At 43.1% G+C, this 10,000-nt stretch overlaps 27 non-coding genes and 2 pseudogenes across 27 annotated transcripts; all 29 read right to left on the minus strand.

Moving 5' to 3' along the window:
• Nucleotides 1-298: 298 nt before the first annotated feature.
• On the minus strand, nt 299-417 carry LOC141354559 (5S ribosomal RNA). Its single transcript, XR_012360988.1, has one exon. It is a non-coding gene; the product is annotated as a 5S ribosomal RNA (ribosomal RNA).
• A 141-nt stretch (nt 418-558) lies between these two features.
• Nucleotides 559-677, minus strand: LOC141355056 (5S ribosomal RNA). The gene has a single exon (XR_012361484.1). It is a non-coding gene; the product is annotated as a 5S ribosomal RNA (ribosomal RNA).
• Nucleotides 678-818: 141 nt separating this feature from the next.
• On the minus strand, nt 819-937 carry LOC141354560 (5S ribosomal RNA). The gene has a single exon (XR_012360989.1). It is a non-coding gene; the product is annotated as a 5S ribosomal RNA (ribosomal RNA).
• Nucleotides 938-1,078: 141 nt separating this feature from the next.
• LOC141357249 (5S ribosomal RNA) lies at nt 1,079-1,197 on the minus strand. Its single transcript, XR_012363732.1, has one exon. It is a non-coding gene; the product is annotated as a 5S ribosomal RNA (ribosomal RNA).
• A 153-nt stretch (nt 1,198-1,350) lies between these two features.
• On the minus strand, nt 1,351-1,469 carry LOC141357432 (5S ribosomal RNA). Its single transcript, XR_012363919.1, has one exon. It is a non-coding gene; the product is annotated as a 5S ribosomal RNA (ribosomal RNA).
• Nucleotides 1,470-3,834: 2,365 nt separating this feature from the next.
• LOC141358413 (5S ribosomal RNA) lies at nt 3,835-3,953 on the minus strand. The gene has a single exon (XR_012364908.1). It is a non-coding gene; the product is annotated as a 5S ribosomal RNA (ribosomal RNA).
• A 141-nt stretch (nt 3,954-4,094) lies between these two features.
• LOC141353863 (5S ribosomal RNA) lies at nt 4,095-4,213 on the minus strand (annotated as a pseudogene).
• Nucleotides 4,214-4,353: 140 nt separating this feature from the next.
• LOC141354561 (5S ribosomal RNA) lies at nt 4,354-4,472 on the minus strand. Its single transcript, XR_012360990.1, has one exon. It is a non-coding gene; the product is annotated as a 5S ribosomal RNA (ribosomal RNA).
• Nucleotides 4,473-4,613: 141 nt separating this feature from the next.
• On the minus strand, nt 4,614-4,732 carry LOC141353714 (5S ribosomal RNA; annotated as a pseudogene).
• A 141-nt stretch (nt 4,733-4,873) lies between these two features.
• LOC141354562 (5S ribosomal RNA) lies at nt 4,874-4,992 on the minus strand. The gene has a single exon (XR_012360991.1). It is a non-coding gene; the product is annotated as a 5S ribosomal RNA (ribosomal RNA).
• Nucleotides 4,993-5,121: 129 nt separating this feature from the next.
• On the minus strand, nt 5,122-5,240 carry LOC141357673 (5S ribosomal RNA). The gene has a single exon (XR_012364160.1). It is a non-coding gene; the product is annotated as a 5S ribosomal RNA (ribosomal RNA).
• A 141-nt stretch (nt 5,241-5,381) lies between these two features.
• Nucleotides 5,382-5,500, minus strand: LOC141358199 (5S ribosomal RNA). The gene has a single exon (XR_012364688.1). It is a non-coding gene; the product is annotated as a 5S ribosomal RNA (ribosomal RNA).
• A 141-nt stretch (nt 5,501-5,641) lies between these two features.
• LOC141354563 (5S ribosomal RNA) lies at nt 5,642-5,760 on the minus strand. The gene has a single exon (XR_012360992.1). It is a non-coding gene; the product is annotated as a 5S ribosomal RNA (ribosomal RNA).
• Nucleotides 5,761-5,901: 141 nt separating this feature from the next.
• On the minus strand, nt 5,902-6,020 carry LOC141357042 (5S ribosomal RNA). The gene has a single exon (XR_012363515.1). It is a non-coding gene; the product is annotated as a 5S ribosomal RNA (ribosomal RNA).
• Nucleotides 6,021-6,161: 141 nt separating this feature from the next.
• On the minus strand, nt 6,162-6,280 carry LOC141354564 (5S ribosomal RNA). Its single transcript, XR_012360993.1, has one exon. It is a non-coding gene; the product is annotated as a 5S ribosomal RNA (ribosomal RNA).
• A 129-nt stretch (nt 6,281-6,409) lies between these two features.
• On the minus strand, nt 6,410-6,528 carry LOC141357674 (5S ribosomal RNA). The gene has a single exon (XR_012364161.1). It is a non-coding gene; the product is annotated as a 5S ribosomal RNA (ribosomal RNA).
• A 141-nt stretch (nt 6,529-6,669) lies between these two features.
• Nucleotides 6,670-6,788, minus strand: LOC141354565 (5S ribosomal RNA). The gene has a single exon (XR_012360994.1). It is a non-coding gene; the product is annotated as a 5S ribosomal RNA (ribosomal RNA).
• Nucleotides 6,789-6,929: 141 nt separating this feature from the next.
• LOC141358272 (5S ribosomal RNA) lies at nt 6,930-7,048 on the minus strand. Its single transcript, XR_012364761.1, has one exon. It is a non-coding gene; the product is annotated as a 5S ribosomal RNA (ribosomal RNA).
• A 141-nt stretch (nt 7,049-7,189) lies between these two features.
• On the minus strand, nt 7,190-7,308 carry LOC141356940 (5S ribosomal RNA). Its single transcript, XR_012363412.1, has one exon. It is a non-coding gene; the product is annotated as a 5S ribosomal RNA (ribosomal RNA).
• A 141-nt stretch (nt 7,309-7,449) lies between these two features.
• On the minus strand, nt 7,450-7,568 carry LOC141354566 (5S ribosomal RNA). Its single transcript, XR_012360995.1, has one exon. It is a non-coding gene; the product is annotated as a 5S ribosomal RNA (ribosomal RNA).
• Nucleotides 7,569-7,709: 141 nt separating this feature from the next.
• Nucleotides 7,710-7,828, minus strand: LOC141356922 (5S ribosomal RNA). Its single transcript, XR_012363394.1, has one exon. It is a non-coding gene; the product is annotated as a 5S ribosomal RNA (ribosomal RNA).
• A 141-nt stretch (nt 7,829-7,969) lies between these two features.
• On the minus strand, nt 7,970-8,088 carry LOC141358126 (5S ribosomal RNA). Its single transcript, XR_012364615.1, has one exon. It is a non-coding gene; the product is annotated as a 5S ribosomal RNA (ribosomal RNA).
• A 141-nt stretch (nt 8,089-8,229) lies between these two features.
• LOC141354567 (5S ribosomal RNA) lies at nt 8,230-8,348 on the minus strand. Its single transcript, XR_012360996.1, has one exon. It is a non-coding gene; the product is annotated as a 5S ribosomal RNA (ribosomal RNA).
• Nucleotides 8,349-8,489: 141 nt separating this feature from the next.
• LOC141356996 (5S ribosomal RNA) lies at nt 8,490-8,608 on the minus strand. Its single transcript, XR_012363468.1, has one exon. It is a non-coding gene; the product is annotated as a 5S ribosomal RNA (ribosomal RNA).
• A 129-nt stretch (nt 8,609-8,737) lies between these two features.
• On the minus strand, nt 8,738-8,856 carry LOC141354568 (5S ribosomal RNA). The gene has a single exon (XR_012360997.1). It is a non-coding gene; the product is annotated as a 5S ribosomal RNA (ribosomal RNA).
• A 133-nt stretch (nt 8,857-8,989) lies between these two features.
• On the minus strand, nt 8,990-9,108 carry LOC141354569 (5S ribosomal RNA). Its single transcript, XR_012360998.1, has one exon. It is a non-coding gene; the product is annotated as a 5S ribosomal RNA (ribosomal RNA).
• Nucleotides 9,109-9,249: 141 nt separating this feature from the next.
• Nucleotides 9,250-9,368, minus strand: LOC141358273 (5S ribosomal RNA). The gene has a single exon (XR_012364762.1). It is a non-coding gene; the product is annotated as a 5S ribosomal RNA (ribosomal RNA).
• A 141-nt stretch (nt 9,369-9,509) lies between these two features.
• Nucleotides 9,510-9,628, minus strand: LOC141356941 (5S ribosomal RNA). Its single transcript, XR_012363413.1, has one exon. It is a non-coding gene; the product is annotated as a 5S ribosomal RNA (ribosomal RNA).
• Nucleotides 9,629-9,769: 141 nt separating this feature from the next.
• Nucleotides 9,770-9,888, minus strand: LOC141354571 (5S ribosomal RNA). The gene has a single exon (XR_012361000.1). It is a non-coding gene; the product is annotated as a 5S ribosomal RNA (ribosomal RNA).
• Between the last annotated feature and the right edge of the window lie 112 nt (nt 9,889-10,000).

Here is a 10,000-nt window from a genome sequence, read left to right on the forward strand (position 1 = left end):
ATGTAAGAAATGTATATCAATTAATCATAAAATGGCACTGATATGTCACTAGACATTAAGAAATAATTTTCATTTCAAATACTTATATCACTTACAACAGTGGTCCGGCCAGGATATTGTCATTTAAAAAGTGGAGTTGCAGCCCTCAACTGATGTTTATGTTGTCATTTTGTGTATTGGCCACCTGTTGGGTGATTGCAGTACCAGTTTTAGCCACAAGTTTTGTTATTGCAATACCAGTTTTGGCCACAATCCTACATACTGTTCCTTTAAATAATTAATTATATAAAGAATTAAATGCTTACAGCACCTGGTATTCCCAGGCGGTCTCCCATCCAAGTACTAACCAGGCCCGACCCTGCTTGGCTTCCGAGATCAGACGAGAGCGGGCGTGCTCAGGGTGGTGTGGCCGTAAGCGAGCGCTGACTCGATTCGAGAGCCACTTCAAGACTAATGTGGCAACGCCATGCCATCGGCGAACGCTTACAGAAAGGATGCATTTCTGGAAAAAAATTATATGAATAAATAATTAAATAATTAATTAAATAAAGAATTAAATGCTTACAGCACCTGGTATTCCCAGGCGGTCTCCCATCCAAGTACTAACCAGGCCCGACCCTGCTTGGCTTCCGAGATCAGACGAGAGCGGGCGTACTCAGGGTGGTGTGGCCGTAAGCGAGCGCTGACTCGATTCGAGAGCCACTTCAAGACTTATGTGGCAACGGCATGCCATCGGCGAACGCTTACAGAAAGGATGCATTTCTGGAAAAAAATTATATGAATAAATAATTAAATAATTAATTAAATAAAGAATTAAATGCTTACAGCACCTGGTATTCCCAGGCGGTCTCCCATCCAAGTACTAACCAGGCCCGACCCTGCTTGGCTTCCGAGATCAGACGAGAGCGGGCGTGCTCAGGGTGGTGTGGCCGTAAGCGAGCGCTGACTCGATTCGAGAGCCACTTCAAGACTAATGTGGCAACGCCATGCCATCGGCGAACGCTTACAGAAAGGATGCATTTCTGGGAAAAAATTTTATGAATAAATAATTAAATAATTAATTAAATAAAGAATTAAATGCTTACAGCACCTGGTATTCCCAGGCGGTCTCCCATCCAAGTACTAACCAGGCCCGACCCTGCTTGGCTTCCGAGATCAGACGAGAGCGGGCGTGCTCAGGGTGGTGTGGCCGTAAACGAGCGCTGACTCGATTCGAGAGCCACTTCAAGACTAATGTGGCAACGCCATGCCATCGGCGAACGCTTACAGAAAGGATGCTTTTCTGGAAAAAAATTATATGAATAAATAATTAAATAATTAATTAAATAAAGAATTAAATAAAGAATTAAATGCTTACAGCACCTGGTATTCCCAGGCGGTCTCCCATCCAAGTACTAACCAGGCCCGACCCTGCTTGGCTTCCGAGATCAGACGAGAGCGGGCGTGCTAAGGGTGGTGTGGCCGTAAGCGAGCGCTGACTCGATTCGAGAGCCACTTTTTTTTTTTTTTTTTTTTATTTATTTATTTAGAAAAGGGACAGTGTACATTAATTAACATTTGTATATGTAAATGTACCCAAATTAGCCCTAGGGCTAGTTTTCATTGGTAGTCCCTTTGCCAGATGTTATTAGGCTCCAAGCTAAAACAAAAATGGTTAAACATTACAACAATACATCAATACATTACAGCAATCAACAGTTAAAATTCATGAACACCTCTATTAAACACAATTAAATACAACAAGTCTATACTAGATTTAATATTATAAGTAATCCTAATAAAAATAATAATAAACGTAGCAACATTAATGTTCACATTGTTGGTTATGAAGAAGCCATTTCTTAAGATTAAACTTAAAAGAGAGAAACGATGAGCACTCTCTAATTGAGTGAGGTACAGCATTCCACTGATGTGAAGCTCTGAATGAAAAAACAGTTTGACCAAATTTTGTTCTCCTACGTGGAATTATACAATCTGCTCTTATTGCACCTCTTGTAATTCTGTTTTCAGCAGATTTAAATATTATAAAATCAGCCAAAGAAGGAGGAGCCATACCATGCATAATCTTATAAACTAAACAACAATTTTTAAAATTGATTAGATTTTCCCAATTAAACAAATTATACTTATTTAAAATGTTACAATGATGAAAGCTAAATTGTTTTTTATCTAAAATTTTAAGTGCTTGTTTGTATAGGGATTCTAAAGGTTTTAAGACTGTCAGATGTGTATTCGACCAAATTGTCAAACAATATGTGACCTGAGAAAGAATCATTGAGTGGAAATATATCTTTGCTGCCTCATTTGACAAGCAATTTCTAATAAACCTAAAATTGACCAGGTTAAACTTAATCTGTTTGCAAACTTTTTTTATGTGAATTTTAAAACTAAGACAGGAATCCAAATGTACCCCTAGATATTTATATTCTGATACAACCTGTAATCTCTCTCCTGAAATAAAAATGTCCTGGTTTATATTAGGGTTATGTCCTTTAGAAAAAAACATACCAACTGTTTTTGACACATTTAACCTCAAAAAACTCTGATTAAGCCAGGATGTAACTTTTACCATAACATCTGTCAACTTTTTTATTACCTCTTCTGAATTTTTTCCGTGTGTAAAGATGACTGTATCGTCAGCATACATTAAGATATTACATTGTTCACACTCTTTGGGTAAATCATTAATGTATAAGCTAAAGAGAATTGGGCCCAATATTGACCCTTGCGGTACTCCAGTTGATAGACCTACTAAATTAGAATTACAATTATCAATTTTTACTATTTGAGAACGAGAAGAAAGATAAGATTTGATCAAATTTACAGAATGTGTTGAGAAATTAAAATCATTTAATTTATGCAATAAATTATTATGGTTTATTGTGTCAAATGCTTTCTGTAAATCAAGAAATACAGCCCCTACCACACCACCTTTATCAATTAATGATTTTACCTTTTCTGTAAAGTAACATATGGCACTTTCTGTTGAGTAATTTGCCCTAAAACCAAATTGCATTGGATGTAATTGGAAGGAACTATTATTAAGGTAATCAATAATTTGTTTGGCCACTAGTTTTTCAAAAACCTTTGATATTATAGGTAGGACACTGATAGGCCTATAATTACAGGGTAAACAAGTGTCGCCTCCCTTAAATATGGGAGTCACGACCGCTGGTTTCCAAGAACTAGGGAATATCCCTTGATCTAATGAACAATTAATAATATGAGTTAAAGGGTTAACTATTGAAGAACTAATTTGTTTCAATAAGAGGGTGTCCATACCATAAATATCCTTAGCCCTTGATGACCTCAGAGACATTACCACTCTTTTAACCTCTAACGTAGTTACTGGTCTTAATACAAACGCTGTATCACTTGAATTAATTGTTTGTGAATACGGTTGTTGTATAGTAAAAATTTGCGCTATTTTATCCACTGACTCAACAAAATATTGATTAAAAGCCTGTGCCACATCAACTGGGTTCCGTAGCACTATATCATTGATCTTTAATTCAGCTGGACTTTTAGTTTTAGTATTATTTTTACCAGTCAGTTTTTTAATCTGACTCCATATTGTTTTTGAATTACCATGAGATTTTTCAATTATTGTAATAAAAAATCTGCCTTTGCTTTCCTTAATGTGCAAACTACCTTATTTCTTAACATTACAAATTTCTGTCTGTCATGAGCCATCTTTGATCTTATCGCTAATTTTAACACTTCAAGAGTAATGTGGCAACGCCATGCCATCGGCGAACGCTTACAGAAAGGATGCATTTCTGGAAAAAATTATATGAATAAATAATTAAATAATTAATTAAATAAAGAATTAAATGCTTACAGCACCTGGTATTCCCAGGCGGTCTCCCATCCAAGTACTAACCAGGCCCGACACTGCTTGGCTTCCGAGATCAGACGAGAGCGGGCGTGCTCAGGGTGGTGTGGCCGTAAGCGAGCGCTGACTCGATTCGAGAGCCACTTCAAGACTAATGTGGCAACGCCATGCCATCGGCGAACGCTTACAGAAAGGATGCATTTCTGGAAAAAAATTATATGAATAAATAATTAAATAATTAATTAAATAAAGAATTAAATGCTTACAGCACCTGGTATTCCCAGGCGGTCTCCCATCCAAGTACTAACCAGGCCCGACCCTGCTTGGCTTCCGAGATCAGCCGAAAGCGGGCGTGCTCAGGGTGGTGTGGCCGTAAGCGAGCGCTGACTCGATTCGAGAGCCACTTCAAGACTAATGTGGCAACGCCATGCCATCGGCGAACGCTTACAGAAAGGATGCATTTCTGGAAAAAATTATATGAATAAATAATTAAATAATTAATTAAATAAAGAATTAAATGCTTACAGCACCTGGTATTCCCAGGCGGTCTCCCATCCAAGTACTAACCAGGCCCGACCCTGCTTGGCTTCCGAGATCAGACGAGAGCGGGCGTGCTCAGGGTGGTGTGGCCGTAAGCGAGCGTTGACTCGATTCGAGAGCCACTTCAAGACTAATGTGGCAACGCCATGCCATCGGCGAACGCTTACAGAAAGAATACATTTCTGGAAAAAAATTATATGAATAAATAATTAAATAATTAATTAAATAAAGAATCAAACGCTTACAGCACCTGGTATTCACAGGCGGTCTCCCATCCAAGTACTAACCAGGCCCGACCCTGCTTGGCTTCCGAGATCAGACGAGAGCGGGCGTGCTCGGGGTGGTGTGGCCGTAAGCGAGCGCTGACTCGATTCGAGAGCCACTTCAAGACTAATGTGGCAACGCCATGCCATCGGCGAACGCTTACAGAAAGGATGCATTTCTGGAAAAAAATTATATGAATAAATAATTAAATAATTAATTAAATAAAGAATTAAATGCTTACAGCACCTGGTATTCCCAGGCGGTCTCCCATCCAAGTACTAACCAGGCCCGACCCTGCTTGGCTTCCGAGATCAGACGAGAGCGGGCGTGCTCAGGGTGGTGTGGCCGTAAGCGAGCGCTGGCTCGATTCGAGAGCCACTTCAAGACTAATGTGGCAACGGCATGCCATCGGCGAACGCTTACAGAAAGGATGCATTTCTGGAAAAAAATTATATGAATAAATAATTAAATAATTAATTAAATGCTTACAGCACCTGGTATTCCTAGGCGGTCTCCCATCCAAGTACTAACCAGGCCCGACCCTGCTTGGCTTCCGAGATCAGACGAGAGCGGGCGTGCTCAGGGTGGTGTGGCCGTAAGCGAGCGCTGACTCGATTCCAGAGCCACTTCAAGACTAATGTGGCAACACCATGCCATCGGCGAACGCTTACAGAAAGGATGCATTTCTGGAAAAAAATTATATGAATAAATAATTAAATAATTAATTAAATAAAGAATTAAATGCTTACAGCACCTGGTATTCCCAGGCGGTCTCCCATCCAAGTACTAACCAGGACCGACCCTGCTTGGCTTCCGAGATCAGACGAGAGCGGGCGTGCTCAGGGTGGTGTGGCCGTAAGCAAGCGCTGACTCGATTCGAGAGCCACTTCAAGACTAATGTGGCAACGCCATGCCATCGGCGAACGCTTACAGAAAGGATGCATTTCTGGAAAAAAATTATATGAATAAATAATTAAATAATTAATTAAATAAAGAATTAAATGCTTACAGCACCTGGTATTCCCAGGCGGTCTCCCATCCAAGTACTAACCAGGCCCGACCCTGCTTGGCTTCCGAGATCAGACGAGAGCGGGCGTGCTCAGGGTGGTGTGGCCGTAAGCGAGCGTTGACTCGATTCGAGAGCCACTTCAAGACTAATGTGGCAACGCCATGCCATCGGCGAACGCTTACAGAAAGAATACATTTCTGGAAAAAAATTATATGAATAAATAATTAAATAATTAATTAAATAAAGAATCAAACGCTTACAGCACCTGGTATTCCCAGGCGGTCTCCCATCCAAGTACTAACCAGGCCCGACCCTGCTTGGCTTCCGAGATCAGACGAGAGCGGGCGTGCTCAGGGTGGTGTGGCCGTAAGCGAGCGCTGACTCGATTCGAGAGCCACTTCAAGACTAATGTGGCAACGCCATGCCATCGGCGAACGCTTACAGAAAGGATGCATTTCTGGAAAAAAATTATATGAATAAATAATTAAATAATTAATTAAATAAAGAATTAAATGCTTACAGCACCTGGTATTCCCAGGCGGTCTCCCATCCAAGTACTAACCAGGCCCGACCCTGCTTGGCTTCCGAGATCAGACGAGAGCGGGCGTGCTCAGGGTGGTGTGGCCGTAAGCGAGCGCTGGCTCGATTCGAGAGCCACTTCAAGACTAATGTGGCAACGGCATGCCATCGGCGAACGCTTACAGAAAGGATGCATTTCTGGAAAAAAATTATATGAATAAATAATTAAATAATTAATTAAATGCTTACAGCACCTGGTATTCCTAGGCGGTCTCCCATCCAAGTACTAACCAGGCCCGACCCTGCTTGGCTTCCGAGATCAGACGAGAGCGGGCGTGCTCAGGGTGGTGTGGCCGTAAGCGAGCGCTGACTCGATTCCAGAGCCACTTCAAGACTAATGTGGCAACACCATGCCATCGGCGAACGCTTACAGAAAGGATGCATTTCTGGAAAAAAATTATATGAATAAATAATTAAATAATTAATTAAATAAAGAATTAAATGCTTACAGCACCTGGTATTCCCAGGCGGTCTCCCATCCAAGTACTAACCAGGCCCGACCCTGCTTGGCTTCCGAGATCAGACGAGAGCGGGCGTGCTCAGGGTGGTGTGGCCGTAAGCGAGCGCTGACTCGATTCGAGAGCCACTTCAAGACTAATGTGGCAACGCCATGCCATCGGCGAACGCTTACAGAAAGGATGCATTTCTGGAAAAAAATCATATGAATAAATAATTAAATAATTAATTAAATAAAGAAATAAATCCTTACAGCACCTGGTATTCCCAGGCGGTCTCCCATCCAAGTACTAACCAGGCCCGACCCTGCTTGGCTTCCGAGATCAGACGAGAGCGGGCGTGCTCAGGGTGGTGTGGCCGTAAGCGAGCGCTGACTCGATTCGAGAGCCACTTCAAGACTAATGTGGCAACGCCATGCCATCGGCGAACGCTTACAGAAAGGATGCATTTCTGGAAAAAAATCATATGAATAAATAATTAAATAATTAATTAAATAAAGAATTAAATGCTTACAGCACCTGGTATTCCCAGGCGGTCTCCCATCCAAGTACTAACCAGGCCCGACCCTGCTTGGCTTCCGAGATCAGACGAGAGCGGGCGTGCTCAGGGCGGTGTGGCCGTAAGCGAGCGCTGACTCAATTCGAGAGCCACTTCAAGACTAATGTGGCAACGCCATGCCATCGGCGAACGCTTACAGAAAGGATGCATTTCAGGAAAAAAATCATATGAATAAATAATTAAATAATTAATTAAATAAAGAATTAAATGCTTACAGCACCTGGTATTCCCAGGCGGTCTCCCATCCAAGTACTAACCAGGCCCGACCCTGCTTGGCTTCCGAGATCAGACGAGAGCGGGCGTGCTCAGGGTGGTGTGGCCGTAAGCGAGCGCTGACTCGATTCGAGAGCCACTTCAAGACTAATGTGGCAACGCCATGCCATCGGCGAACGCTTACAGAAAGGATGCATTTCTGGAAAAAAATTATATGAATAAATAATTAAATAATTAATTAAATAAAGAATTAAATGCTTACAGCACCTGGTATTCCCAGGCGGTCTCCCATCCAAGTACTAACCAGGCCCGACCCTGCTTGGCTTCCGAGATCAGACGAGAGCGGGCGTGCCCAGGGTGGTGTGGCCGTAAGCGAGCGCTGAGTCGATTCGAGAGCCACTTCAAGACTAATGTGGCAACGCCATGCCATCGGCGAACGCTTACAGAAAGGATGCATTTCTGGAAAAAAATTATATGAATAAATAATTAAATAATTAATTAAATAAAGAATTAAATGCTTACAGCACCTGGTATTCCCAGGCGGTCTCCCATCCAAGTACTAACCAGGCCCGACCCTGCTTGGCTTCCGAGATCAGACGAGAGCGGGCGTGCTCAGGGTGGTGTGGCCGTAACCGAGCGCTGACTCGATTCGAGAGCCACTTCAAGACTAATGTGGCAACGCCATGCCATCGGCGAACGCTTACAGAAAGGATGCATTTCAGGAAAAAAATTATATGAATAAATAATTAAATAATTAATTAAATAAAGAATTAAATGCTTACAGCACCTGGTATTCCCAGGCGGTCTCCCATCCAAGTACTAACCAGGCCCGACCCTGCTTGGCTTCCGAGATCAGACGAGAGCGGGCGTGCTCAGGGTGGTGTGGCCGTAAGCGAGCGCTGACTCGATTCGAGAGCCACTTCAAGACTAATGTGGCAACGCCATGCCATCGGCGAACGCTTACAGAAAGGATGCATTTCTGGAAAAAAATTATATGAATAAATAATTATATAATTAATTAAATAAAGAATTAAATGCTTACAGCACCTGGTATTCCCAGGCGGTCTCCCATCCAAGTACTAACCAGGCCCGACCCTGCTTGGCTTCCGAGATCAGACGAGAGCGGGCGTGCTCAGGGTGGTGTGGCTGTAAGCGAGCGCTGACTCGATTCGAGAGCCACTTCAAGACTAATGTGGCAACGCCATGCCATCGGCGAACGCTTACAGAAAGGATGCATTTCTGGAAAAAAATTATATGAATAAATAATTAAATAATTAATTAAATGCTTACAGCACCTGGTATTCCCAGGCGGTCTCCCATCCAAGTACTAACCAGGCCCGACCCTGCTTGGCTTCCGAGATCAGACGAGAGCGGGCGTGCTCAGGGTGGTGTGGCCGTAAGCGAGCGCTGACTCGATTCGAGAGCCACTTCAAGACTAATGTGGCAACACCATGCCATCGGCGAACGCTTACAGAAAGGATGCATTTCTGGAAAAAAATTATATGAATAAATAATTAATTAAATAAAGAATTAAATGCTTACAGCACCTGGTATTCCCAGGCGGTCTCCCATCCAAGTACTAACCAGGCCCGACCCTGCTTGGCTTCCGAGATCAGACGAGAGCGGGCGTGCTCAGGGTGGTGTGGCCGTAAGCGAGCGCTGACTCGATTCGAGAGCCACTTCAAGACTAATGTGGCAACGCCATGCCATCGGCGAACGCTTACAGAAAGGATGCATTTCTGGAAAAAAATCATATGAATAAATAATTAAATAATTAATTAAATAAAGAATTAAATCCTTACAGCACCTGGTATTCCCAGGCGGTCTCCCATCCAAGTACTAACCAGGCCCGACCCTGCTTGGCTTCCGAGATCAGACGAGAGCGGGCGTGCTCAGGGTGGTGTGGCCGTAAGCGAGCGCTGACTCGATTCGAGAGCCACTTCAAGACTAATGTGGCAACGCCATGCCATCGGCGAACGCTTACAGAAAGGATGCATTTCTGGAAAAAAATCATATGAATAAATAATTAAATAATTAATTAAATAAAGAATTAAATGCTTACAGCACCTGGTATTCCCAGGCGGTCTCCCATCCAAGTACTAACCAGGCCCGACCCTGCTTGGCTTCCGAGATCAGACGAGAGCGGGCGTGCTCAGGGCGGTGTGGCCGTAAGCGAGCGCTGACTCAATTCGAGAGCCACTTCAAGACTAATGTGGCAACGCCATGCCATCGGCGAACGCTTACAGAAAGGATGCATTTCAGGAAAAAAATCATATGAATAAATAATTAAATAATTAATTAAATAAAGAATTAAATGCTTACAGCACCTGGTATTCCCAGGCGGTCTCCCATCCAAGTACTAACCAGGCCCGACCCTGCTTGGCTTCCGAGATCAGACGAGAGCGGGCGTGCTCAGGGTGGTGTGGCCGTAAGCGAGCGCTGACTCGATTCGAGAGCCACTTCAAGACTAATGTGGCAACGCCATGCCATCGGCGAACGCTTACAGAAAGGATGCATTTCTGGAAAAAAATTATATGAATAAATAA

The sequence above is a fragment of the Misgurnus anguillicaudatus genome, chromosome 21 (assembly GCF_027580225.2).
Source record: "Misgurnus anguillicaudatus chromosome 21, ASM2758022v2, whole genome shotgun sequence".
Taxonomy (NCBI): Eukaryota; Metazoa; Chordata; class Actinopteri; order Cypriniformes; family Cobitidae; genus Misgurnus; species Misgurnus anguillicaudatus.